The 16,644-nt window shown below is 37.2% G+C and overlaps 1 pseudogene; it reads right to left on the bottom strand.

Moving 5' to 3' along the window:
- Positions 1-382: 382 nt before the first annotated feature.
- LOC121791190 lies at positions 383-9,628 on the bottom strand (annotated as a pseudogene).
- Positions 9,629-16,644: the final 7,016 nt, after the last annotated feature.

Here is a 16,644-nt window from a genome sequence, read left to right as displayed (position 1 = left end):
CGGGAAACATCAAAAGGATCCTCTGCAGCAGACTTATCCGACACCATGCATCAGAACTTTATCAAAATCTACAACATACTTTATACACACATGGGCGGAGGCCGGAGCCACATGGAGGAATGGTGGGGCAAATGCCACTCCTTAAATATTTTTCTTCTAATTTATATATTTATTTGAATTTCTTATTACTATATTTTGCCCTTCCTCGTATCAATTCTTAGATTCGGCCCGGTTTACACACACATCCTTGTCGTACACAGAAGAAATCCTAACATAATGGACCCCTTAATGTGCTACATCATTTTTTTTTGTGCATGAACAGCGAATGAAAAAGTTACAGACTCAGACAAAATAATGTGCTACTACATTAGTTGGTTCATTGTTAATATGTTATGCAAGATGCTGTAATTGACATGCAAAAATGATAATGGCTGCGTTGTTCAATTGGTTGATTTAGAGGATTTCATGCGCTAATGTTTACACAAATAATAATTGTATGAATGTTGTGAATCAAAACACAGAAATTAATGGCAGAATGAAAAGAAGGGGATTTACATTTTGAACGCTCACGCTCACACTCACACTCACTCCCTCACCACTCAAAAGGGGAAAAAACAGTGTATATTCATCATATCTATATGCTGAATCAAATCAAAATTGGCGATTGTGCAGAATTATGATTCTGTTATCTGCAACAGAAAATGGAAGTCTGATCTTTGACGAAGAAGAGGCGGCGGATTCACATCTGATACATTGATATCCTGGAACGACTGTGATATCTCATCAATGGAGAAAGGTATGCTGCAATTCGAATAAATACGTGTGTTAGTGCCTGCTGTTTCTTGAGTTTTATGCTTTAAACTTTGAATACCTTGAATCTACATCCAGCAAGAATGTATTGTTTGGTGTGCTAATTGAATCTTCTACTGTCAGAGTTTTCATCTTTGCAATCACCTAAATTCAAATAATTGCAAGCTTTGCATGAAGCCAAATTCTGATAAAATTGACATAAATAAGGCATATATGAAGAGCCATTACCTCGGTAGATAATCCTTGGGTTCCATATTTATCATCCCAGAACATGGTTCCGATTCTATATATTTGTGCAATGCTCAATACCTGATCAAACCAACGTAGAGTAGATCGATGTTATGACTAAGTTGTGTTCATGATTTTGAGTAAGGAAACAAGTACAACATAAGGTCAAGTTTACCGGGCAGAGTTCACTCGTGATCTCATCCAAGGACTTGTGAGTTTTCTGGTGCAGGACCTGTGAAAGGTAAAGAGATTTATCACATGATCAGTGGTGATTCTTTAAAATATAATGTAAGCTGAACTAGATTTGCTATACCAGAAAAGCTATAGCTTGTCTTATGTGCTGCAGTTCGTCCCACGAGGATCCAGCATACTGCATAAAGATGTAAGATATGTAAGGAAAATTGACCTTCCTGAATCATCTATAAGTTTTTATGTGAGTAAGCATTTACCTCAGGCGTTGCTTTCACACACCAGTTCTCCAGTTCTTGTAAACCTGCCTTAACATATTCACCGTTGCTAAATGAACAGCATTCACGGCGTAGCAGTAAGCTGACAATATAAGCAGTATTACCCTTTCAGGACATTAACACTGTTGCTGGGGTGCAAATTTGGAAGTAGTAATGATTTCTCACCTATTGAAAAGTTGAACATTTATGAATGAGAATACTTGGCTGAAAATCTTCCTTGTGATGGTTGGTGGAACCTAACAAAGATTCTCTTGCCATCATTAACATGTTTTACAAAATCATTTGAGGATTAAGATGTTTCTACTTACATAATTTTCAGACAGTATTTTCATGGTATGATCAAAGCAATGGACGATGGTTTGCCAGTGTAAGCTAGAGCTCTGTTGTTTCATGTTATGTGAATGGATGGTTTTAGAGGACCCTTTTACCGGTCTGATCCTCGCAACTCTTGGTGCCTGTTTATACCATAAATTTTGAGATTCATAAAAAACATTTGTTAATAATCTTCCACAATTGACAAGTACTTACTTGTATACACAAATTAAGAAATGGACTGATCTCTTTCTTTAAGCCATCGCGAATCATCCCATATATTTTCTCGACACATGCTGTGAGATGTTGCTTAAACAGCAAAGCCGGGTATTTTGCTTCAATCCTTGATTTGTTGATGGGGTTGCCCTCCATTCCGCTGTAGCCACTAGATAGTCCCATGATCATAGAAGATGACCGCACCTGACAATGGAACACTAAAACATGTAATAGCTGCACACCGACATTTTATGCAGATGACTCATTTGCATCAATGCTTACCTGTGGCATTCTACCAAAAAACGAGATGGGTGAACTTCTGTTTCTTCTCGAAGCTGCTGCTGATGAGTTGCTTGCCTTGATCGTTCTTTGCAGAAGAAACAAAAGAGTTGAAGTTGCTGATAGCCAATAAGCCAGATTCTTTGTGCTGTCCTGGTTCTGCAGATAAAACTGCTTGTAATAATCGTTGGCAATTATATGTTGAACATTTATGCTCTTGTTCGGTTACCTCAATTGATGATTGGATTGCATGAATAATCCTATCAAATATATTAGTTTTATCTGCTTCGAAGGATCTCCATTGTATGAGTGTTCTGTAGACGATGCAGGCAGCAACTGGCCTATTCTTATCAAAGCGGTTGTCTTCTAGAAGACATTTAATCAGCGCGTCATGATTTTCCTGATATATCACATGCAAATTCCCATTATTCACAGAAACATATTTCTCCGGTGATTTTAGCGAGTGGTGGTTTTACTACCTGCTGTCTATCCGTCAAGGATCTCTGTTTAGAGAGAGGAGGGGGAATAACCTCAGAATCCTACACAAGAATATGCACTTATTTACTGACACTGTTAACAGAAAACTTATTTGTATATGTACTTGTTGAATGGAACCTTAATCATTTCATTTATCTGCTGCTCTACTTTTGTTGTTGGTTGATGTTCCACCTTGTCCAGGCCATTATGGTCCTCGTATCCATTGTCCAAATTCTGCGTTTTAAAGCCACCACGCCTCAATAAAATTGCAAACTCTGTAATTAGTACAAACCTACTACTGTACCTTTACTGTTGAGATAACTTGATCATCATCAGTACTCTGTATTTGTTGCACAACATCAGAACTCTGTATTTGTCGCACAACATCAGAACTCTGTATTTGTCGCACAACATCAGAACTCTGTATTTGTTGCACAACATCAGAACTCTGTATTTGTTGCACAACAACCTTTTGACTGTGAAGCAACATGTTCTCTGACTCCAAATCTTTAATCTTCTGCCTCAGTCTGATATAAAACACTTTTAGATTTCTTCAATGATTTATATCAATAAACATCGTCTATGTGGCCAGCTACATTAAGTGCTTCAGGTATGTTTTATTGTCAACTAGCTATTTGGTACTGAAATTTGCATATTGAATCTCTGTGGGAAAAAAAGTGTCAATTTTTAAGGTAAGTTCAGAGTCTATTTTTTATATTCTTACAGTTCCATTTCCTCAGTCAAGCCCTCCTGAGCTGATATAACCAGAGCCTGCTGACGTAGCACCTGATTCTCAGACTCTAGATTAGATAGGTTCGATTCTAATCTGTTGAGATATAAAACGGATATAGTTATAACAGAGTCAGCAATTCCGATAGGGCTACATGTTATTAATAGAAATATCAAATACCTTTCGATGCTCTCTTGCAGTTGTGCTGCTTTCATTTGTGCCTCTTCTGCTTCTTTCAATCTGGCATTGCTTTCTAGTTCCACCTTCGAATATGCCTGCTCAAACTCCTCTACCTTCTTCTTCAATTCAGTGACCACTTCCTGCAAATATACAGTCGGCATTAGGTCAGCTCCTTACGCTATACATATAAGGTTTGCTACTTTCTAATATTGGCAATAATTTTTTCCAGAATTTTCCTCGGGGGATGTTCTGGAATAGTGCATGGTAGAGTTTTTGTTATCTATTTATCCTTTCAGCACTTTTTTGCTAAATGAAGTCTTCATGCATTATTGAATGAAAATGCTATCTTTGTAGTATAATATAGTTGCTTGACGGTACCTCTAGTTCGTGGTTTTTATTTGTCAATTGCTCCACTTTCGTGTTGTCAACAACCGGTACCTCTTTGATGACTGGCGGGGCTTGTTCAATTGCTATCTTGGCAGCTTCTCTTTCATGAATAATTGCAGCTTGAGCTTCCTGAAGCTGCGTTTGCGTATCCTGTAAAACATTCTGCAGTTTCGCTATTTCCTGGCCCTTAGCTTCTTCAATATCCATCTGCAACATGATTAATTTTATTATGATGTATAATTGAAGGATGCATATCATCACAAGCTAATACTAAGATTGACAGAGTGAATTTGTAGCTTACCCGCAGGTGTTTTTCAATGTCTAATCTCCATGTTAGCTCGTCAACACGCTTTTCCAGCTTGTCCTTTGCTTCCTTGAGGGCTCCTGTGTCTCTTGCTTCCTGTTTTAGGTCTACATTAGCCTATGGCATATGCAATTATTAGCAGTAAGACTGTAGCAGTAATACTAACCATTCTTAACTTCCGAAGCTCTTTTCTCGCTATTCTAGCTCGCCATAGGCATTGAAGTGAAAGGTTGGCTTTCTTGAGACGTTTATAGGCAGAAAGGGCATAGAAACTTCTCCATTGTGTCTGCGAAAAGACAGATAAATTTTATATCTAGATTGCTGGTTATGTATTATAGAAGCACAAAGGCGGTGAATTTAATAAATTTTTATTCCAATCAAGAGTACAGACCGATATCATTAGTCTCCTATCTGCCTTACTTTCAAATGGTATTACCTGAATGATTGTGGCTCCTTTGTTTCGTCTTCTGCGTCTGAACTCATTCCGTGCTGCCATTGCTCGTAAGCCAGTTTGAATTACTACCGCTGCCTCCTGCAATTTGATGTATGAATTTCTTGCTGCATGAGTACGTGCATGTTTTTGTATTCGGATTGAAGCGGCTTCTCTCCTCAAGTATTCATAAAGCTTACACGCGATCCGTGCTGTGTAAAGCATAAAGAAAAGTATTGTTATGGCAATCATTTACAGTCAGAGAAAGCTTATGACATATCTAATACCTCTCCAAAGTTTCTGGATATTAATGGATGCCTTTCGTAGGATTATAAACTCTTTCCTCGTAAGGTGAGTTCTGATTTGCCTCTGAATGCGCCTGACAGCATGAGCCAGAACTTCTGCTCTTCTAGCATCTAATTCAGCCATCTGCCCCGCTCTGAGAAACACCTTGCTTTTCCCAATCTAAGGTGCAAGAAATGCAAATAATGCTAAATTTTTATCCTAGAATTAGATTTAAATTACTAGTAAGATTTCTTACCTGATAGCCTTTTAAGCCCATTCTGTCACATATTGCAATACATGCTAATTTCTCATCTGACCTGCGATGCAGATATCAACATAATTATTATCCTTGGATCTCATTTTTGTGATGGATAAGATTGGTTACTCACCCATCCACAATATCCGGAGCTAGCATTCCAAACCGGTCTATAAACTCATCAAATGTTCTTTTTGTTGGATACCCTGCACAGCTTATTCTTATGGCCTCTAGTACACCCTGCCAGAGTGTCACATATGTTTAACGCGTCTCAGATATTGAAAACATGTACCATGAATGAGTAAGCGACTTACTCCACATCTTAACTGGTTCAAGACATTGAAGTTCTCAAATATCCCAGGTTTCAGAACTGTATTTGGCTTCACACATCTGATGTAATGTGGCTCTGTTGTGCTCAGGGTTTCCATTAATGATTGTAATTGTTGCTGTAAATTTTTCAATGTAACTAAAATATGAGTGTTTGACTGATGATAAATTTCTGTACGGTTTACTGATTTTCACCTACTTTGAAGCGGGTGCCAATGGAGGAAAACTTGGATTGCTTTGATGTTTCATCAGGCAATGAAGGGAAAATATTTGCAACAAATGAGCAGGTGGAATCATTCAAAAGAGCTTGATGTTCTGCAATAACATAATCCTTATTTTTGTCGAGAAATTGATCTGCTTGATAGGTTACCTGTTATTACAGAAGAGAACATTAAGAAATTCTATATTCACCAGACCTGACAAATGTCTATGTCCTTTTTCTTACATACATCACCAGCATAGTGATTTATGGTGAAGTCGGTTCTAGCAAGCTTTGGTTTGCTGAATCGTTTGTGCGCTTTATAAGTCTGGTACATCTTCTGCGCGAAAGTTTCATGAGTTGACTTTGGAAACATGCTGCAAGAGTGGGAAATTCTGTTATACCTTACTTTTTCTTCTTTTGTTTCAAAGCAAGAGATGTTTCATTTATTTTTTCCTTTGATGATCAGTAGATGGCAGGGGCTAGAGTAGCTTACCAGGCTTCATCAAGAAGAGCAATTATTCCTCCTGGTTTCTGCAGGTAAATAAATATCCAAACACTGTTGTTAAAATTATGAATTTAATTAGATTAGCATGTGTCGTCACACAGACACACATGCACACACAAACCTTTTCGAGAAGATCTAAAACGTCTTGATTGTCTACGAACTCAACATAGCTCCAGTCTATTTCCTCCTTCGTATACTCCTCTTGTTCCATCTTGAAAACATGCTGTAATATATGTTTGTCTAATGAATCAGCATATGTCCATGAGATTATAAGTATACACGGTGCAGGGTGCAGATATTAAGGGAACTACTACATTTTACCTGATTGAAGTGCTGTTGCAACTTCTCATTCGTTAGGTTGATACACAACTGCTCAAAACTTCAATATGCAGAGTGCAGACAAGTTAGTCTCGAGGTGCAGACACCTCTGTCCAGACAGAATGGAAGTAAATACCTGTTGATCTTAAAGCTCTCAAACCCATAAATATCTAGGACTCCAATTATGCTTTTAGCATTCGGATCTTGACCAATCGAATTGTTTATCTTGTCCACGATCCTGTCATAATAGTAGAAGAAGTGGCAGTTATGCATACTTTTCTTTTATTCACTACAACTACAGCATAGATAGTCTTTTATTTCTTAAAATTCAATTAATTTTTTGTCTTCTGTACTTTGGGGTCAGATCAATGTGCAATACTATTTCAACCCTTGAGTTGCTTGCTATCTTCTGCAGTCACTCTTACTTTGTTGCTACAAAACCTTGAATTGATATAAACTATCTAAAATACATCACTTCATCTTCTTATTCCAAGTAACTCCTCTATGAGACTATTGTTATCTTCTTTGTTCAAATGCTATGATTCTTGTAAAAAGTGAGATTCAAGGGGATGACTTGATGAACTCACTCACCAATCAAATAATCTGGAATATATTGTCTTTGCAAAAGCATCCCTGCTTGTGACAGCTGCAGCTGGATCGAGTGGTTTTGTGATGCTCCCATCAGGGGTAACAATGACGCGCTTGCAAAGAGAGTCCTCAAGTGCCTTCTCACTGCACCTGTATCGATGCAATTTGAAGCAACATTCAAGAACATTATAAAGGTCAAATGTTGTATCAAGTGCCAAAACTGAAGTGATCTCTTACTGTAGTAGCTCAGCCGCTGTCTGAAGGTGATATAGTGACTTTTCATTTTTAAGCTTAGATGAATCTACTTCACTCCCCTTGAGAAACTCTATATTCCCCAAATGGAGTATAGCAGCCACCACACGGAATATAGCTTCCTGCTCAACGATAGAGGAAGAGACAAGAGTGTCGATTATGAATGTGAATCGAGGCTGCTTGAAAAATCTGCTGCTTAATACTGCGTTTTCCCAGTCAAGGGATGTACCTGCTCATCCTGGCTGATTCCAACTATGTCCATGGCATTTCTGTTTCCAGGTATTCTCTGGCATCATCTACATTCGCCACCTCATAGCAATTACTTTGATTCAAATAGTGAAATGATCTTGGATCTCCAAGCTTGTACCTCTTCACTTCCTGCAGTTAAATGGTAGGTTTAGCAGTCTAGGAACGGTGGTCATACTCATACAGAATCAATTCATGAAATCCACGTCACCTCTGGAGGCGCTGCGCAAAGCATGTAAAAGCAATGGTAGTTCCTCTCCGGATCAGAGACTTGGCAAACACGCGATCTTTCTAGGAGATAAGTCCGAACTGCAGCCCCTGAGATCTTCCCTGCTTATCGAATTGGATTTCGACAAATTTTCCAAAACGACTGGTACCACCAGTCAGTCAAGTGAACTTCTTCTAACTTAACAACTTGAAATTGAACTTAAAACATTTTGTGCATCCATTTACCTGGAATTGTTATTTTTAACAGTTTTTGCATTGCCAAATGCTTCCAAAACTGGATTTGACTGAAAATATAAAAATTTAGAAATATAAATTTTCTGTGAATCTTCGAATGCTAAGGGCTAACGAGGACAGGAATTAAGGGTGGAGACATCTCTTCTCACCTCCAAAACCTGTTGCTCTACTGTTCTTCCTTCTGTGCCAGACCTCCCTCCCATGAATGCTAGATATCTCATTAACATCTTTGTTGTCTCCGTCTTTCCAGCTCCACTCTCTCCGCTCACCAATATAGACTGGCTTCCGTGTTCATTAATTATCGACCTGTAGCAGGTATCTGCAACGGCAAAGAGATGCGGACTCAGCTCTCCGAAAGCAGCTCCTTTGTACTGCTGCATCATGTGGATATCATACAGATGTGGCAACCTCCGGAAAGGATTCACCGCTATCAAAATGTTCCCCGTGTAAGTCTGCACCATTTTCAAGATTGTTATCAGTCTTCTCTGTTTTCTCTAGCATTCTGCTAAAATTTGTTAATCAAATTGGGTGGACAGAAGTTACATATATCTCATTGAGAGAAAAGCGACAGGCGAGATTGTATAAGACTCCCGGCTCGTGGAGGTACGCTAACTTGGTCATATCATCAACCCCTGAAGGGGGCGCTTCAGTATCCTTTGGATATATGCTTGAAATAGCTGCAACTATCTGTAATCATGAATTCATTCTTTCAAATATATATACTGGAAATATTCCTACACCTTCTAAATTTCAAACTACTAAACAACATTTCTTCAAGGTGATTGCTGCTGGTATATATGCTCTATTTTCCTTAAAAAACATAAAACCATGGAATTTGGCTCCATCCAAAATCTGAGTAAATAAGAATTTCATGACTCGATTGATTAAGATACATGTGTTGCATTTGCATGGTTGCAAAACTGTCAATAATCAACTGGATTGAATATGATACAGTTTGCAGGTAGAAATGTGTTGGTGCTTGAAATTGAAAATTGATTGACTCACAGTGTTGCCATTTGTGGTAAGTAAGGTTGCATCCGATCCTTTAATCTCCAACACTTGCCCATCGATCCAGGCAGCTTCAGGATCTTCAGCCCAAACATGCGATCCAACAATAATGTTTACTGGAGTTCCCTGAATCATCAAATGAGAAGGTTAGTTTACTAATCACAAAACTGCAGAAATCAAATCAAAATCACGGAAAATCAGCTTACCATTTCTAGTAAAGAGTAGACTATCTGAGCATTGAACACAATGAATAAGTTTCAGCTACAGAGAAGAGAGAGTATTTGAAGGAATGTGGAAATGAAAAGGAATGCCGACTGGAAAAGCAGGGTAATGAAGGAAGGTGGTGAAAAACGCAAACACAAAAGCAAAAGGCAAAAATGCAGTGACATTCTGTCAACTCCGATTTTCTTGGTCCACGTCGGATGCTGACATGGCACCCCAAAAGATGTACTGATCCTGTGAAACGCGCGTGAATTCTGTTGTATAAACCGGCCAATGAGATCCAACCAGAGTTACAACAGCAGGAATGATATGATTGTAGCATGGAGGTGAGTGGACAATGTAGTGTAGTAAAATAAAATGTCACATTCTTGCTAATTATGATGTTACTAGGTGCTACTAAACTTTCAATTTTTATGTATTGCTTTTTCTTTTAAATGGTTGGCTTGGCCCCTTAGCTTTCTCTTTAATCAATGGCTTTTAACAAGGTAGGAAGGAGATTAATTACTTGGAAAATATCATCAATAGTGACATTCATGCCCCTCTAGAAAGGAGTTTTATCGAAAATAGATGTTTATCTAAATTGATCATTCATGTTCCATATTGATACCATTCCCCCAAGATTTTTAGATCGTCATGTAATTTTTGAGCAGTTAAGTAATGAAACTCCCCCTAGAAATAGCAAAACTTCGGTTATTTTTCATTTTTAGTGTATTCCAATGTAAGAGCCTTTATTTGTTATTTTAATTATTTGGGGTTTACTTGTTTGTCTTTTGATTTAGTTCCGATCTTGGTATGCGCAGCGTACTTAGTCTATGTATTAGATATTTCATTATTATATTCTGCAGTTGAATTTTGATAAATAAGTTAGCTTTATTTTCATTTCTGTTATTTTCCTATGATATTCAGTACATAATCAGCAAATTTTCAATCTTCTTTGCACTATTTTCTAATATTATATGTATAAACAATATAAGCTCACTCTAATAATCTTGATCAATATTTCAAAAATTAAATTATTAAGCAAATCGGTGAAACTACTTCAACTGGTTGGACCGGCTAACCCACTGGTCGAGTCATATTATCGTAGCAAACACACGCAATCGACCAGAAACATGATCTATTGATGGCTAAACTATATTATCAAACAACCCTTATATTCGTGGTCTTATCTTGGATCAATACATGTACCTCAAATAAGATCATCTATTGCAACATTTCTCCCATTCAACAGCTTGTTATCTCCAATTCCAAACTTAAAAAAGTATTAGAAGACAAAGTTCTCACCCAAATCTCGTAATGTTTGATAAGTTGCTAACTTATTGAGTCCAATATTTTGGTGATTAAGAGAAATGGAGAATCTATAGGCATCACATGGGGATTCTCGTTGTAAAGTTAGTTGATTTTTTTAATTAGAAACCTAGTTGTAAAGATTTGATCAAACATAGAACTTCAAGATGTGCTCTTTTTAGAATGAAGAATGAAGAATGAAGGCTTTGTTTCTGTTAATACCTGGAAAGCCATTTCGGCCGGTGGGCGGTGGGCCCTCCCTGTCCCAAAATTCTCTGACTAAATCCACCAACCTACCATTTTAATTCTTTATTGATACACATTTTTTTTGTAATTAATTTTGTGATGTCATTGACAATTGAATTTCATTTCCTTTTTATTTAGGGTCGGTGGAGTATTTAGGCTTTTACTATTGAAATATTGCTCATTGATTCTTGTGGGTTGGCCATTCACATGGAAATGAAAGCTACTTTTGGTGGGACCTTCTTCATTGTTCAAGTATCGTCTTCAGAGCACCCGCAACGCTGTGCCGTTGCAGTGCCTATGCCGTTCCGGAGGAACGGTTCCGCGGCGGTACGCATTGCAGCCGCCGTGTCGTCGCCATTCCGTGCCTATGCCGTGCCGAGTGTCGTTGCCGCGGCACGCGGCACGACACGTTCCGCCACGCGCCGAGGCGACGTGGCGGGCTCTCAGCGCACGCGTGACGCAATAATTAATTTTTTAAAAAAATTCGAATTTAATAAAAAAAATTTTTTGCAACGGTATTGTGACCGTTTTTTTTATCCGTTTTGTATTTTTTTTTGTATTTTTTTAAATTTATTTACTCTATAAATACTCCTATTTCATATTCATTTCACTCACAAACACACATCTATTCCTCTCAAATCCTCTCTATTTCCACCCCAATTTTCATCTCAAATCAACTCTGTTTTTCTTCTCTCAAATTTAATCAAACTAATGGATCCTTTTGAACAAATGCGTCAAATATTGGAACAATCACTTGAAGAAGATAGACGACGGGAGGCGGAAGAAGCCGCGCCGCCCCAACGACGCTCCCGTACGTACATCCATCGTAACCGGGAGGAAGCCGCCGCAAGGTTAGTACGCGACTACTTCTGCGATAACCCGGTTTGGGGAGATACGTACTTCCATCGCCGTTTCCGCATGGGGAAACCGTTATTTCTCCACATCGCGAATACTTTGGCAGCCCGGGAAGAGTTCTTCCAGGAAGGGTTCGACGCGGTCGGCCGTCCCAGCCACACGACGCTGCAGAAATGTACTGCAGCAATCCGCCAGCTTGCGACTAGACAAACGGCCGACATGTTCGACGAATACCTCCACATCGGAGACAGCACTGGGCGAATGTGCTTGCTCAAATTCTGCAAAGGCGTCCGGGCAGCCTTCACCGACGAATTTCTCCAGCGGCCAAGCACGACCGATTGTCAGTTCCTGCTCGACCTTCACGAAACAGTGCACGGATTCCCCGGGATGCTCGGCAGCGTCGATTGCATGCACTGGCAATGGAAGAATTGCCCGGTGGCGTGGAAGGGGTCCTACACGAGCGGCCACAAAGGCACCCACCCAACCGTTATACTCGACGTTGCCGACTACCGCCTTTGGATCTGGCACGCGTACTTCGGGGTCCCCGGGTCGAACAACGACGTAAACGTGCTCCACCAGTCCGACCTCTTGACCGAAGTTTTGGATGGTAAAGCGCCGACCATCAACTTCGTCGCCAACAACCGGCTTTATAAAATGGGGTACTATCTCGCCGATGGCATCTACCCGAAGTGGCCTACCTTCGTGAAGACGTGCAATGGGTCTGCGAACCCAAAGCAGGCTCTTTTTGCGCAGAAGCAGAAGACTGCTCGCAAGGATGTGGAGAGGGCGTTCGGGGTTCTCCAAGCGCGCTTCAACATCATCAAAGCCCCGGCTCGTACGTGGTTCATGGAGAACATGGTCGACATCATGTATACGTGCATAATTTTGCACAACATGATTGTCCAAGACGAAGGACCCGAGGCGGGAAATTGGTTTGACCCCGAATCCCCCGGAAGCTCAACCGCAAGTAGTCTGCCTCGAAGTGGAGCGCATCCGTCTATACAAGAACGGTTATCTATTCGTGCAAGGACACGCGACTCTAGCGCCCACACCCAACTCCAACATGATCTAATTGAGCACATTTGGGCAAACTTTGGTGGATGAAATTATTAAAATTGTGTACTTTTATTTTTTTAGGATTTTAAGTGTGTGCTTTTTATTTTTTTAAGTTTAAGTTGTAACTTTGTTTTAATGTTGTGTTTTTTTAATAAAGTGTGTTTGTTTTTTATTAAAGTGTGTTTTTTAATAGAATTGAGTTGGAAATAAAAAAAATGAAATTGAATGAATAGTCATTTAAGGAACGGTTAAGGAACGGAGGGTTGCAGGTTCCGTTCCTTAGTTAAGGAATGGAGTAAAAAAGTACAGTGGGGCCCGTAAATAGTAGTTTAAAGAACGGTTTAAGAACGGTATAGGAACATCGTTGTGGATGGCCTCAGCCCCTCATTTGATTTTATACAAGGTTGCAAGAGAGTCAAATTCGTACTAAACTGAAGTTTGATTCATTTATCCTCAAGTTAGATACTTTTTCAAAATTTAAATTAATCTTTTTAAAAAGTCATTATCTTTTTAGAAATTCGTAGTATTCTCATGTCTCACTCACTCAAGATGTTAGCATTTTTTAGTAAGATTGTAGAAGGAGTTGTCAGATGGAGTAAGTAAACATAAAAAAATAGCTAAAAATTTTAATAGAGAGAAAGGGAATTATTTTCAAATATAGAAAATGAATATGTCGAGTGGGACAAACTAGAAAAGAAACATAAACATGTTGATTAGGACATAGGGAATATTAAATTTTGGTTTGTCCAACTAACGGGCTTCACTAAAAAAGCTTGATAGAAACTTATTATCAATCAAAAAAAAAAATTTATTATCAATCAAAGATCTTAATACTAGTATAATTTTATTTACAATGTCATTTTTATGATGTAAAACATGATTATTGTATGTACAAGTACCTTGGTTCACTTACAATGTCAATTTTACATGAAATGCATATAGTGTATAATGTATTTTATTCACTATTACACATTTATTTATGGTATACAAAGATTTGCTATAGGTGTCTTTTGACTCTATTTGGCATAATAAATTTTGGAGTTATAAATGGAATTAAGAAGAAGAATAAGATCTCGTAGATTTACAACTCGCAAAATGAGAACAAGAACTGGGAGTGGGACCCTCATATTTGGTATTCAATTTATATCATAGCTAAGACGAAATCTTGTTCCTATATTTTACAAGAAAAAAAGATTGATTTTATATTTTTATTGATGAAGAGTTCTTGTAGGTCCAATATTCAATTAATTGCGAGGGACATTAAATGAAGAGGTGGTGCCGCATACTTTTTTGAGGCATTTACTTGCAATTCAATATCTTGAGTTGATTCGTATTATATCCACATTTTTCTAACTACATGAGTGTATCATATTATAAAGGAGAAAAATGGATTCTTCAAGAAAAAAAGGGATAAACTGAATCGAAGTTGGATATATTGAAAATTATCATTCTATTACGTTGTGAAGAAAGAAAGGTGTTAGTATTAAAGTATATAGTAACATAGTACTCTCTCCGTCCCAATTTAAGAGTCATGTTTTGTCATTTTTGTCCATCTCAACTTAAGAGTCATATTTCACTTTTACCATAAATAGTAAGTAGGCCTCAAATTCCACCAACTTATTTCACTCACATTTTATTATAAAAGTGATATATATATAAGTGAGACTCATATTCTACAAACTTATTCAACTCACTTTTCTTTACATTTCTTAAAATCCGTGTTCTAATTAATTAGGACTCTTAAGTTGGGACGAAGAGAGTAATACATAAAGATCGTTAGTTTTAAAGAGGGAAGGCTTGAAGCAAGTAGAAAATTTGTAGTGCTATCTTTGTATTTGAAGGTATCAATGGAAATGAATTCTTGATTTAAAAAATATATATATTTATAAAACTGAAATTTACAGGTCTTCCATAAGTAAATTCAATTCTTTTTCTAAATTTTACTCCCTCCGTCCTATTCAAGATGTTCACATTTACTTTTTTGTTTGTCTCAATCAAGATGACTATTTTCCAATTTTGGAAATAATCTCCTATCTTCTCATTAAAATATTCAACTACCTTTTTCCGCTTTACTTTATTCCACCTAACCACACTTCCTAAAATCTCGTGTCGCTCAAGAATGTGGCCATCTTGAGTGGGACGGAGGGAGTAATAGACAGAGGAAACTGATTTCAAAACCGTACAAAAGCTGAGAATCAGATTCATGGCCCAAGCCTTTATAAATAAAACTAATCAATTAAATTTGTACGGTACAGCTGACCAAATAGGCCCAGTGAATATAAATGATATGGGCCCATATCTTTCAACTTCTCTTATCTAATTGGGCTTCATAAAGCTGAAGATATTTTGTCTTCTCCATAAGACACAAACCTGACAGCCCATTTATCGATCTACTCCCTTGAAATCATGCTCGAAATCATTAATTCTCCACGTTTCAGCGTGAGTTTTAAGAAATATAAATACAAATTAATAGGAAAAGTTAATAAAATTTGAATTTCACTTTTATATAATAATTTTTTAATAGAATGATTTAGTTGGATGCAAGACTCATTACCAAAATTCGAAAAGTGAAATGTAACTTTTCATTGTAGAGTTCATTTATAGTAAAATGAGAATATTTTTTATAGAGAAATGAAGTTATTATTTATGAGATAAATACCTCTTTTTTTTCTCTTTTATCACTTAACTCTCGTAATAACATGCTCTTACATATCTATTTACATACGATTGTATATTTGAATTGGGGCAGTTGAAGGCTCAACGCTCCGCAATACAGCATTCCCTCAGGCAAGGACAAAATGGCCATCGTTGTGGATGGTTTTAGAGCTTTTATTTAAATTTTAAAAAACCTCGATGATAGGTATCTAATATGGGTATAAAATAAGTTGGAAAATTCATAATATAAATAAAGACATTGACAAATGCTCATAAATGTATTCTTCATATAATGCATATGCTTATATGATACACGGGAGAATATTTTTAGTTGAAAAGGACTCAACGTGTGTCGTATATTAACAATTATTTACCAAATCGAAAGTGACTAATTAGAAATTACTATCAAATTGGTTATGCGCACTTTTATTTCTTCTTCTATCTGTTCTTTTGAATTCACTTATAAAGAATTATAAATGGACAAGACTCAATAAGAAAGAAAGACAGAAGATATAGGATACAAAAGTATAAAAAAATAATAAGAAAAGGAAAGAAAAAATTACAAATAAATAAATGAATAATATTCTCGAACTCGTTGTTTTCAAGGATAATTCGAGTACAAAAATTCTTTGTTTTAGCGGCAAAATGACTAAAATTACATAGTTTTTTAGTGGATAGAATGTATGTGAAGACTGCTATATCATCATCAATCAAATTATTTTTATCACAATCATGAATCAAATTATTAACAAGGCCCGTGATTTGTAATATTAATGCCACATACTTTTCACATAAGTGGAAGAACCATTGATTAAATAACTTTACGATAAAAAAAAAGAAGAATTTAATTATGACAAAATCGCCCACATCATTATTCCATCAACATTAATAAAAGCGTATCTCGAATCCTTTTCTTGTATTATTAAATTATTTCTTCCTAAAAGAGATTTATATATGTAGTGCCGCATAACCAAACAATTTAAATTTGTATTCCAAAAGTCGACCACGAATTGAATTGAATTCAAATAAATTTTTTTTATCATGGGATACAGCT

The sequence above is a fragment of the Salvia splendens genome, unplaced genomic scaffold, assembly GCF_004379255.2.
Source record: "Salvia splendens isolate huo1 unplaced genomic scaffold, SspV2 ctg749, whole genome shotgun sequence".
Classification (NCBI taxonomy): Eukaryota; Viridiplantae; Streptophyta; class Magnoliopsida; order Lamiales; family Lamiaceae; genus Salvia; species Salvia splendens.
Note: the sequence above shows the minus strand (reverse complement) of the source record. Positions and strands in the feature narration are given on the sequence as shown.